The sequence below is a fragment of the Manis javanica genome, chromosome 7 (assembly GCF_040802235.1).
Source record: "Manis javanica isolate MJ-LG chromosome 7, MJ_LKY, whole genome shotgun sequence".
Taxonomy (NCBI): Eukaryota; Metazoa; Chordata; class Mammalia; order Pholidota; family Manidae; genus Manis; species Manis javanica.
The window spans coordinates 116,854,547-116,867,136 of NC_133162.1; positions in this window are offsets into that span (position 1 = coordinate 116,854,547).

Consider the following 12,590-nt stretch of genomic DNA (forward strand, 5'->3'; position numbering starts at 1 on the left):
TTTGAATTCACTATTTCCTTTTTTAGCCAAAAAAACAATTCCAAAACTACAAATCTGACTATGCAGATCATAATCCTGACTCATAATCCTTCAGTGCCTTACTATGACTTGGTGAACATAGGCCAATTCTCATAGTCTAGACAAGCCTTCAAGACCTCTACAGCTGATATCCCTTCCTCTGCAGCAATGTCTCGCCCAGCTTTTCACCAGATGATCTCCTACATTCTGGTATATCACCCCCAAGATCCAGTCTCTGAACCTTTGCTCAGGCTGTTGCATCTTCCCAGAGCTAGATTAGGCGAAAGACCAGATGGCAACCACTCTTACCAGTGCTCAAGAATGTAGTGAATGGAGCAAACTGCATTTACTAGGATGCCATTCAGGAACAGCACTGTAGGTGTTGGGAAGGAATAATTTAATAAAGCAACTTGTCAGGAGGAAGATTGGCAATGGTAAGTGTGAGTAGATGGCAGATGGTTCAACTGCCTTCTAAGGGCAGTGGCTTCAGGTAACTGAAAGACTTTTACTATGCTAAATAGGGTATACAAGCTTGGGACCAGAGCTGAATTGACTTGGGAGAGTAAAGAGGCTTACATGGGTCTTACTCTCCCCATTAAACAGACGTTGAATAAATATTTAAAAACCTATTTTAAAGGACCACCAAACCATAAACCCAGTCAGAATGCTCACACCTTTGCCTGGCTTCCATAAGCCTCTCAAACATCTCCTTCTCTGTTACCATCTCCTTACCTCTCCCACCCAGCACCATCTGAGCATCACCCTTCTCTGAACTCCTCTTGCTCTTAGTGGATCTGTTTTAAGATTATTTGAAGATGTTCCTTATCTCCTTCATTAGATGAACATTTTCTATTTTTAACTGTAACTAGCATGTTACTCAACACATACCAAATAGATGAATGACTGAATTAATTAGAAAACAAGTAAACTGTCTGGATGCTACACCAAGAAGACAGATTAATTAGGAATAAGAGGTCCCACAGATACATCACAACACAATTCATTTGGACCAATCTGACATAGAATAAAGTGAGAAAAGAGCAGAAACTGGCTGCAGATTCTACCTTGGTGTGGCCATAACCTAAAGACATAAAACCCTTAAATATCCACAGCCCTCTTCAGAGCACATTTCAGTGTCACTATCTGTTGGATAGCTGGCTATACACAGTCCTATATCTTTCATAAGAAAATGTCACTGAAACGTGAATAATTTGAAGCTCCATTGGAATCCCCTAAGTAATTTCACCTAGAGGAGTGGCTTTCCAGCCTGATGTCACATTGAGTTCTTTTGGTGGAGGTGGGAGTTGAACAAATGCTCAGAATGGCACACTATAAATAGAAGATTGCCTCACACATTCTAATAACAATAACCATCCCTGAGCTATTTAGCCATCACCTGCTATATTTCACACTCTTCATATTTCCTGACTCATTTGCAAGAGTCAGACCTTTACCACAAATCACCCTGTGTCGCTAGCTCAACCATTCTTCCAGAATTAACTTTCAGACTCAGCAGATAATCACAAGTCCCAAGGTAAGTTCTCTCTCACACAGGTAAATTATAGCATCCCCCTTTTCAATCCCCTGGGTGGGGCTCAGGTTGGGGGTGGGGCGTTGCATCTCCCTAGGAAAGCTGTTCCCAAACGCACCCCTTCCCAGCTCCTTCCACCATCTTTATCCAAAGGTTTTGTATGTTCTCTAGCCAGGGCCCAATTTTACCACTTCCTAGGCTTCTTTGGTAGGCGTTTCAATTGTCTCATATGAAAACATTTTATGTTTTAAAGGTCGCTATGCACATTTACAGAGCTGATATACTCCCTTTAACCATTATGTGGGACCCATTATATTCTGGTGTTGCTTGTTTGTCCACTATTACAAAAGGCAGCTAACAAGAGACATCTTTGCCCACTCCATCCTCAAGCACAAGAGTGAAAGATTATCAAGAATATATAATAAAACGTAGAATTGCTGGGTTATGGAATACATTTTCAATTAAACAAGAGATTGTCAATTTGCTGTCACCAGTGATTATACCACTCAAACTTCCACCAACGATAAATGGGAGTTCTTACTTTCACACATTATCACCAAACTTGACACTATCAGATTTTTAAATTTTTGCCAGTGTGAAGGTAAAAAATTATTTCTATCTGGTATTTTAACTTTAATTTTTATGATTACTTGTGGGATTTTTGACAGCTCTAATTTTCAGATAGTATTTCCTTACCTTAAGCTAAAATCTAGAACTTCCACTCATTTCTTTTATTAGTAGTTCTCAATTTTTTGTTCTTAGGACACCTTTATAATCCTTAAAAGTTATGGGTACCCCAGAGAGCTTTTGTGCATGTGAGTTCTATTCTATTAAAATTTAGTGTATTTGAAATTTTAATGGAGATTTAAATATTTAGTAAGTAATGTAAAAAATGATAAACCAATTGTACATTGCATAGATAGAACAATTTTAAAGTAGCCGTATTTTCCAAAACAAAAAAATTAATAAGAATTGCATTATTTTGCATCTTTGCAAATAACTTTAATGTCTTTTACTTAATTGAAGACAGCTGGATTCTCATACCTGCTTCTGCACTCAGTCTGTCATGATATTGGTTGGAATATGTGAAAAAAATCCAGCCTTACACAGTAGCTGGAAAAGGTTAGAGAATTTTAATAGCTTTTTCAGATAACTGGAAATTCTTCTTTAATACCACCCAAAATTCAACTCGTGGTTATGTCTTAAAGGTTAGCTGCAATACGGAATCTGAAACCATATCAGTGGCCATTCTGTCTTCTCTACTTTACAATCCACTGGTCTATCTTATACTTTAAACAGATCTTTGATACATGAATAATTTTGTGAAAGCATGTGTTGGTCACTTAGGAAATATTAATTCACTGGGTTATCAGATCTTGGTTGACACATTCTATTATATAATATCAAAACATCATATTAATGAAATTGCTATTAATCTTTGAAAGTCTTAGTCTTTAAGGATTAGGAAGCTAACAAACTCTTGATGGCAGTACAAGTTTCTAAAATTCTACTTCCCACTTGAAAGCTTGAATTTTATCATTTGGAACAAATGTTCAAATTTTCTTTGTATTAACAAGCTTAGACTGTTCATTTTTAAGAAAATGCATAGCAAATACCCAAGTCTGCATAAGACTAGTTTTTCAGTCATTCTTTCAATTTAAATGCCATCCTTTGAAAATAAGTGGCTAGTTCAGTTTGTAACTCAAACAATTGCACATTTGCTTTTCCTCAATCACATCTGAATGCACAGCAGAATTACTGTATGTGTTTCTCATACTTCATCACACAGAATATTTAAAAGATATATATTTAAGTTTTTTGAAATTTCATAAAATTAATAACTGCTACTGCTTTATCAAGGATAGTCTCAAAAGAAATTGTTTATCACATGTGTGGTGGTGAAGAATACAATGTCTATACTCCATACAGAGAAAACTTAATTTTCCCATTTCAAAAAGAAAAAATTTGAGAATTGTTATCAGAGATGTTCTCATCTGAATAAAGAATCTCTGAACAATAAGACACTAACAGGTAAATTTTGGAGAAGAAAAGATACAGAGAAATGAATAGTCCATTCCACAGAGTTTAAAATGGGGAGAATATGAATGCAGTCTAAGAATGGAAATGGTCTCAGAAAATTCAGGCATTTTGATGGATCTGATCTTCCATGAGGGGAATTAACTGAATAATCTATTAGGGGGACCTGTTTTGTGTGTGCCTTGTATATTAGTCTTCTATTGTTCCAATGTGTTATTACAAAATTAGTGGCTAAAAACAACAGCAGAATGATCTTATAGTTCTGGAAGTTAGAAGTAAAAAATGGGTCTTACTGTGTTAAAATCAAGCTTTTGGCAAGGCCACACTCCTTTCTGAAAGCTGTTGGGGAGAATCCATTTCCTTTACTGTTCTAACTTTTAGAAGCCATCCACACCCCTTGGTTTGTGGCTCCTTCCATCTTCACAGCCTGCAATAAAGGGTTAAGTCCTCATGTTACATCCCTCTGACCTCCTCTTCTGTCTCCTTCCTCTGCTTTTAAGGGCCCTTGTGATTATATTGGACCAACCCAAATAAAACAGAATAATCTCCCAATTATAAGGTTAGCTGATCAGCCACTTTAGTTCCCCATTGCCATGTAAAGTAACATATTTACAGGTTCAGGAATTTGAATGTGGCAACTTTGAGGGACTGTTATATTGCCTATCAAACCTTGATATAGGCTGCCTTCTAGAGCACACACAACTGGGCTCAAAGGAGGAATGTTGAAGGGAAAAAATTACCAAAGTCACCATTTTAAGACATAATCTTTTTATGAGACGTTCATGCTTTGCTTTTGTTAAATACATTTACAAATATAATGCTAGTATTTACTCTAAAGGAGGTTAAAGTCTAACATAGAAAAATAAAACAGAGAAGTTTAAGATGGTATTATAGGAACATCCTGAACTTATGTCCTCACACTGACACAAATTTACAATTACATATGGATTCATTTTCCTCTGAAGATGACCTGAAAACTGGATAAACAGAGCATCCACAGCAAAGGAGAAAAGTGCAGCACTGAAACAGATAGGAGAGGCAGAGACATGATCTCATAAAAACAAACAAAAAACATTCCAGCTACTTCAACGCACAACTGTGAGGGATCTAATACAGATCTTTCTCCTGAGAATCCAAGGGTCTATGTTCCACATCAGTCACCCCAAACCATAGATTCTGAACAGAAGAGATGAGCCCCCAAAAGGCCTGGCTTTGAAAACCAACGGGATTATATCTAGAAAAACCACAGTACTGTAGGGAACAGAGACATCCTGAAAGGGTTTACAAACAGACTCCCTTGCCCCAGGACCAAGTATAAAAACACCAGTTTGAAAAACACGTAGCCCATATGTGACAGAGATCCTCTTGAAGCATCTTTCAGAGAGAGAGGAATTTGTTGAGACCCTCTCCAAGCATGGAGACACTCCTAGATGCATTTTGCAATCTCATTCTATCTTGCTGGTGCCAACACTGGCAGGTGCCATTTTGGAACTCTTTCTCTACTTGTTGGCATCAGAAGGCATGCCCTGTTGACTGCCCCGCTCATCCACACAACCACAGCTGGGCCCCATTACTGTAGGCAGGTGCCTGAAGTTCACACAAGCAATGTCCCTTGAGCACCTGGCACAGGTGGCCAGGGGAGACAGTGTTTCTGAGCCCCATGAGACATCTGCACAAGCTTCAAAGCTGGGAAAGGTAGGTGATTTGACTAAAAACAAACAGAATCAAGCAAAATGAGGAGACAGAGGAATATATTCCAAATGAAAGAACAAGACAAAATCTCCGGAAAAAAAAAGATCTTAATGTAACAGAGATAAGCAATCTACCTGATAAAGATTTTGAATAGCCATAAAGATGCTCACTGAACTCAGGAGCAGAATGGATGAACACCATGAGAATTGCAACAAAGAGATAGAAAATGTGAGAAAGTACCAAACAGAAGTCACAGACCTAAAGATAATCATAAGTAACTGAAAAACACTAGAGGGGTTCAACAGCAGAAATGAAGCAGACCAGATCAGAGAGTTGCAAGACAGAACAATTGAACTCAGCCAGTCAGAGCAGCAAAAAGCAAGAACATTTTAAAAAATGAAGATATCTTAAGGGACCTCTAGGACAACATCACGCAAAATATTAATACAAATTAAGGGTCTTAGAAGGAGAATAGAGAGAAAGTACTAGAAAAGTTATTTGAAGAAATAATGGCTGAAAATGTTCCCAATCTGGAGAAGGAAACAAACATTCAGGTCTAGGACGCACAGAGAGTTCCGAAGAAGATGAACCCAAAGAGACCAACACCAAGACACATTATAAATAAAATGGTAAAACTTAAAGAGAAAATATTAAAAACAGTAAGAGAAAAACAACTTGTTTACATACAAGGGAGAACTCATAAGACTATAAGCAGATTTTTCAACAGAAACTTTGCAAACCAGAAGGAGGTGACATACATATTTAAAGAGCTGAGAAGAAAAAATTTCCAATCAGGAATTCTCTACCTAGTAAGTTATCATTCAGAATTGAAGAGGGGGTTAAGAGTTTTCCAGAAAAGCAAATCTAAGAGTTCATTACCACCAAACTGCCCTTGCAAGAAATGTTAAAGGAACTTCTTTAAACTGAAAAGAAATGGTATTAATAACAAAAAAATATGAAAATAAAAATCTCACTGGAAAAGGTAAATATGTAGTAAAGATAGTAGATAAATCACCTGTAAAGCAAGTACAAACATTAAAATGCAATAATAGCAAAATTAAAACTACAGTAATTAGCAAATGGATACATAAAATAGATGCAAAAAATAAGTAAAATGAGGGGCTGTAAAAACAGTCACTATATATAAAACAGTCACTTAAAAACAGTCACTATATATAAAAGATGTTGTATGTGAACCTCAAGCAACCACAAAGCAAGAACCACAAAGCATGGATTGCCCTGATTTCAAACTATATTATAAAGCTATAGTAATCAAAACAGTATAGTGTTGGCATTAAAAGCAGACACACAGATCAATGGAACAAAATTGACAGCCTGGAAATAAACCCATACATATACAATTTATGACAAAGGAGCCAAGAACATACGATAGAGAAAGAAAAGTCTCTTCAATAAATGGTGTTGGAAAAACTGAACAGCCATGTGCAAAAGAATAAAACTAGACTACTATCCTATACCAAATACAAAAATTTTAACTCAAAATGGATTAATGACTTAAATGTAATACCTGAAATCTAAAATTCCTAGAAGACATAGGTGGTAGCTCGTTGGCATCTGTCTTAGTGATACGTTCATAGATGTGACTCCAAAGGCAGGGGAAACAAAAGCAAAATTAAAAAGCAGAACTACATCAAACTAAAAGCTTCTGCAAGGTGAAGGAAACCATGAGCAAAATGAAAATGCAACCTACTGAATGACAGAAGATATTTGCAGAATATGTATCTGGTAAGAAGTTAGGATCCAAAATATATAAAGAATTCATACAATTCCACAATAAAAACAAACAGCCTGATTGAAAACAGGTAGGGAACCTGAATAGACTTTTTCCAAAGACATACAGGTAGCCAACAGGCATATGAAAAGATGGCCAATATCACTATTAGAGAAATACAAATCAAATCTACAATGAGATATCACCTCTCACATGTTGGAGTGGTTATTATCAAAAAGACATGAAATAGATACTGGAGAGGATGTGTAGAAAAGGGAATACACTATTGGTGGGAATGAAAATTGGTGCAGCTACCCTGGAAAATAGTATGGAGATGCCTCAAAAAATTAAGAATAGATATACTGTGTGATCAAGCTATTCCACTTCTGGGTATTTATCCAAAGAATATGAAAATACTAATTCAAAAAGATATATGAAACCCTATGTTCACTGTAGCATTACTTATAACAGCCAAGATATGGAAATAACCTAAGTATCCACCAAGAGATGAATGGATAAAGAAGATGAAGAATACATATACAATGGAATACTATTCAGCCACAAATAAAAATGAAATTCTGCCATCTGCAACAACATGGATGGACGTTAAGAGCATTATGCTAAGTGAAATAAATCAGACACAGAAAGAGAACTACCATATGATCTCATTCATATGTGAAATTGAAAAAACAGAACAAACAAAAAATACAGTACAATATAAAAACAAACTCAGATTACAGAGAACAGATTAATGGTTACCAGGGAGGAAGGGATGGGGGAGGCTAAATGAGTGAATAGGGTCAATTGCATAGTGATAGATGGTAACTGGATTTCTGGAGGTAATGCTTTGTAGTGCATACAGATGTCATATTATACACCTGAAATTTCTATAATGTTATATGCCAATTTTAACTCAATAAAAAATAAAGCAAACCAAATGTTTCTCCAAGAGAAATAAAACTTGGTATTAAGGACAGAGAACATTTTATTTTTCTTTGTTTTTCTCAGCTCAAAGCACAGTGCCTTGTAATAGAAGCAAATGTTTGGGGGAGAGGAGGTAGAAAGATGGTTGCTGTAAAGAATAATATATTTTATACACACACACATTCTGGAAGGCAAGGAAGATGTACATTAAGACAATATTTAAAAATAAAAGGGCGTTATGGAAACAGAAAACATTTTAATTCCAAACCCGTATTAGATTATCTTATTTAAGAGGTCTCAAAAAATCACTAAATGAAGTTAGTCTTTCTGTTTCTCTTTTAATTTTAACATGGTGGGGGAGGGGAGTGTATCCTCTACCTCTTCAAAAAAATGCAAAATAAGTTCCAAGGTGATAACTTTTGATTCAGAGGGTCAATTTTTACAGTTAAATTACAGTCCCCTCAGGTTTCAGTAATAGAAATGCTGTAGACCCTGAAATACAGCAGCAGTCCCAAGGGACTCCCAGCCTCTCGCTCTCTCTAGGCCGTCTTCTCCATTGCTTCTCCCATTTCTACTACCAAAAGGGAGATGAGCTATTTTTTGACCACCTTTTGACCTCTGTACTCAAAGAAAACTCTACCTTACAACAGAAAAACTCATAAAAATGTTATTATTTATTTGACACAATCTATGGTATCTTTGATTAACATGTCTGTCATGAAACACATTATTGTCTACCAACATCTACTCTGTGTGATCCCAGATACTCCCAATTAGGGATTCTGAAGGGCAAAAACAGAAACAATAACTGCCAACACTTTATATCTGAGTCCCTTGCTAACTGCGTAAAGGGCTCTGAAAAATAGTAAGGAAGCAGCAAAAGTGGGGTCATGGGGATGCAGTGGGAAGGTGTCTTGGGACACAGTGCCTCTGACTGTTGCCAGAGCTTCCTTCCTCTGGAGAGCTCTAGAATTGTTACGGTCCCCCAGGATCACCCTGCTGGTTTATATCCTGCAGAAGTCATTTGAAGTATTTTAAAGGAAGTGAATGCTTTGTGGAAATTCCTCCTACATAATAATCAAGTCTTGCCAATCTGGAGAGAATGAATATGCTCACCTGGTTACAGCTCACCTGGCCTGACTACAGCTATTTCAGCTCTGCTGAGACCAGTCATGGGGCTGCTCACAGAAGCAGATGCACACACAGTGGGCCTGTTATGAGGCTAGCAGTTCTGAATGTAGGCCTCACATTGCATTGCAAAACCTAACAGGCAAGATTTTCAAGTTGCCCAATCTTTAAAAATCTCCGTATCTCACACTGGTCTTATGAAATATGCAAGATACACTCTTTAGGTACTACCTTACCATCTTTCTGCAGCCTTTTCTCACAGGTGCCCTCTGCCCAGGACTGCCTCCACTCAGCCGCATGCCAACTTCCTATCATTCCCACTAGCCTTCCCACTCAAATGCACCTGCCTGTGTCCCATGCCCTCAATGTGTCCCAAGGCTCTAATCTGGGTAAAATTTGTTTTAACAGATGCTTTCAGAAAAAAATAAAATTATTAACCCTAAAACAGTGAAAATGAAATGAAGACATTTCAAATCAGAGAAATATATTTGAGGAGCATGTATTAGTGGGGAAGGCTTACATGATTTTTCCCTCACATCTATGTCTTTCATTATTAAAGATAGAGTTCTTAGCTGTTTCTAATAGCAAGGCACAGTGGACAATGAAGAGGACAGAGGGTTGCCTTTAAGGAGTTTACAATATGGTAGTTAAGAAATGGACATAAATACAATGCTAGGCAGAAACATTAAACAGAGTATTATAGGGCTTCTAAAGGTAAACACTACCTTCTGAGAAACAGAGTATCTGCATATAATAAGGGTCAATTTCAGACATAATACACATACAGTCATGACATATTTTCAACAATGCATAATACCAGTTTCACTGGAACCCTATCAAGGCTTAACCCCCATCTATTTTTGATTCAACGGCAGTAATAGCAAAAGGAAGAACAAAGTTATCTCATGAGGGAAGAAAAGCAATTATACAGCTTATAAAAATACCCGGGATGATTTTTTTTTCCTTCCTGTCACTGATTTCAAAAACAAAAGATAAACCTGTAATCTGAAAAAAGCAGCACAGAATTGGAAACTGATTTGATTTTGTAGGAGATGAAGAAAATTTCGATGCATCTCAGTTCTTTATACTTAGTGGACTTTGTCCAGCCTGAACAGCAAAGGGATTCAGAAAATTGTTTTTCCTAGTTGTTTTTCCTAGTTCTGTTTATCTATATGTTGCTAGGATAAAATTTGAAATACTCATCAAAAGTCCACTTGGAAATGTCTACTGGTAGAAGAATAGCATCCCAGGCTTCTGAATATTTTATTATCATTTCAGAAATCTCACTTGCCTAGCAGATTGCTTTGCTTAAAGTGAGAAAAAAATACAGTGGTGTCTATTTTAAGCATCATGATCCTTAATTTCTTAATCTTCTGTTCTTGAATTCTATAATAAATCCATTCAAAGCTATACAAGTGAATTAAGAAGTACACAAAAGTCACCTTTCCTTTTCTCTCCAAAGCTCTAAAGTCTTTTTATTCTGTTTTAAAAGCGTCTTTTAAAGCAATTTTTCTAAGCCAACTTTCTAATCCACACATAGAATGCTAGGACCCAGTTTTTCTGGATGTAATAACTGGTATAGTATTTGGTGTAGTTATCTCACCCTCAGCATCTCCAGAAAAAGTAGGTCTGAGCAGGGCCAGCACCAGCTCTAGGAAAAGGGGTGAGAGTTCTCACTCGTTTTCTTTCTCTCTCTTCCTTCCCCCCACCCCCTCTCACTTACATACAGTTTAAAAAATTTTTTTAAAGCATTCATTTTATTATGTGTACCTTCAAAAAGAAAAGCTATGTCCCCATCAATGAGTGACCTTATCTACCTCAGCTCACCTTACCTTCTGTACCAATTTTCACCAAACCCCCAAAATATTTGCAAACAGTAGGTACTAAGAATTTATTAGAAATATTCTAAGATTGATAAAGATTTCAAGATACATTCTGGAAGACATCTCTAACCCATGTGCTCCTTCATATTCCCAATCCCAGCCTATGCCAGGAATACCCCCAGAAGGTCCTGGGATGGGGGTGTTTGTCCAGAAGTATTGATCAGGGCAGGTGGGCTAAATTTCTGGATCACTAAATTTCAAAAAAATCTCTCTCTCCATGCATGTTCTCTCTCTCTCTCTCTCTCTCTCTCTCCCTGGAAAAAACAGTAAGTGAACATTGTGGCAAGAAAAAGTTACAGAATGAGACAAGGATCTGTAAATGCCTCCTATTTCCATATATGAATACAATTGCCTATCTCAGAAATTCAAAAGCAAATTTTCCCCCAAATCGGCCTTTTAATGTAGCTACAATGTTTGTATTTGGCATAACACATTGTCCTTCATAGGTTTTTGGGGTCAAAAGGCTACATACATTCAAGCAAGCCCTTAGGGCAACTGATAATAATAAGTAATCTATGCATTTGCACAATTGATCATTTGAAGTGCAACCATGTAGTGAGGTAAGTTCTCAGCAGCCCTCTACAGCTTCTCTCCTGCTTTGCCTTGATGCTTCTGTGCTATCCCTTCACAGCCTTCCTCTTAGGCCAGTCCATCAAGAAACCCTTCTGCTTTCAGGTTCAGCTCAAGTACCACCCTCTCTATAAGTCCTTCCCTAACCAGTGGTCTCTCCCACCTCTTACTACCACCGTCACTTCATATTTGCCCACAGATCAGAGCTTGCTTTGTGAATGGCCTGGTGCCATTCAGAACATCTCAGGTCACACTGCCTTCCCGCTAACCAGGTTCTTCTAGTACCACAGACCTATTCAGTCACCTCAACATCCATACTGGGATTCTTTCAATAGCCCCGTCTCTCAATTCCTCAGGGGCTGCTTTCAGTCATTCATAAGCCCCACTGACACCTACCCTCCCATCTCCCAAGCCCCTAGTCTATCAGCTTCACTTTTCTCCACATTCAGCCTCAAAATCAGGCATTGCAAGTCTGTTCTGGGCAGCACCCTGAGATTCCCCACAATGTTTACCTTTTGCATCTACAAAACCCACGTTGCCAACCCTAGATCCTGGGTAAAGCGAACCATGCCTCTCTGTTCCTGACCGGAGCTGCTGACCCTGGCCAGCAACACTAGCGGCCGAAGGCAAGCTGACGGGCTCACCTGCGGCTGCACACCTGAGTCCCAAGGAGGAAGGTCGCTGCTGTCCTTCTCGGACAGAGCGCAGATGCCCTGAAGTCTGTGCTGCCTTCGGTAACCCTGGAAAAGTCTTGGCTTTCTCCGGCTCCCTTAGCTTCTCTCATCCTCTCCTTCCCGGGTAGACTTTCCCAAGAGTTATAGCTTCCCCTGCCCGGCCCCAGGGTTCCCAGCATGATCCCTGCAACCAGCTCCCTGAACCAAGGGACAGAACTGCAGGTGCCAAAGCCCCAAAGAGACTGTGGATGTTCAAATCCCAGGTGTCGGCCTCTTTGCCATGTGTAACACTGGGCAATGGACCAAACTTCCCTTGGCCTCAATTTTCTCATCTGGAAAATGGGGAGGGTGACAATACCTAACACATTGTATCGCTGTAAGGATGAAAGGGGGTTAACACA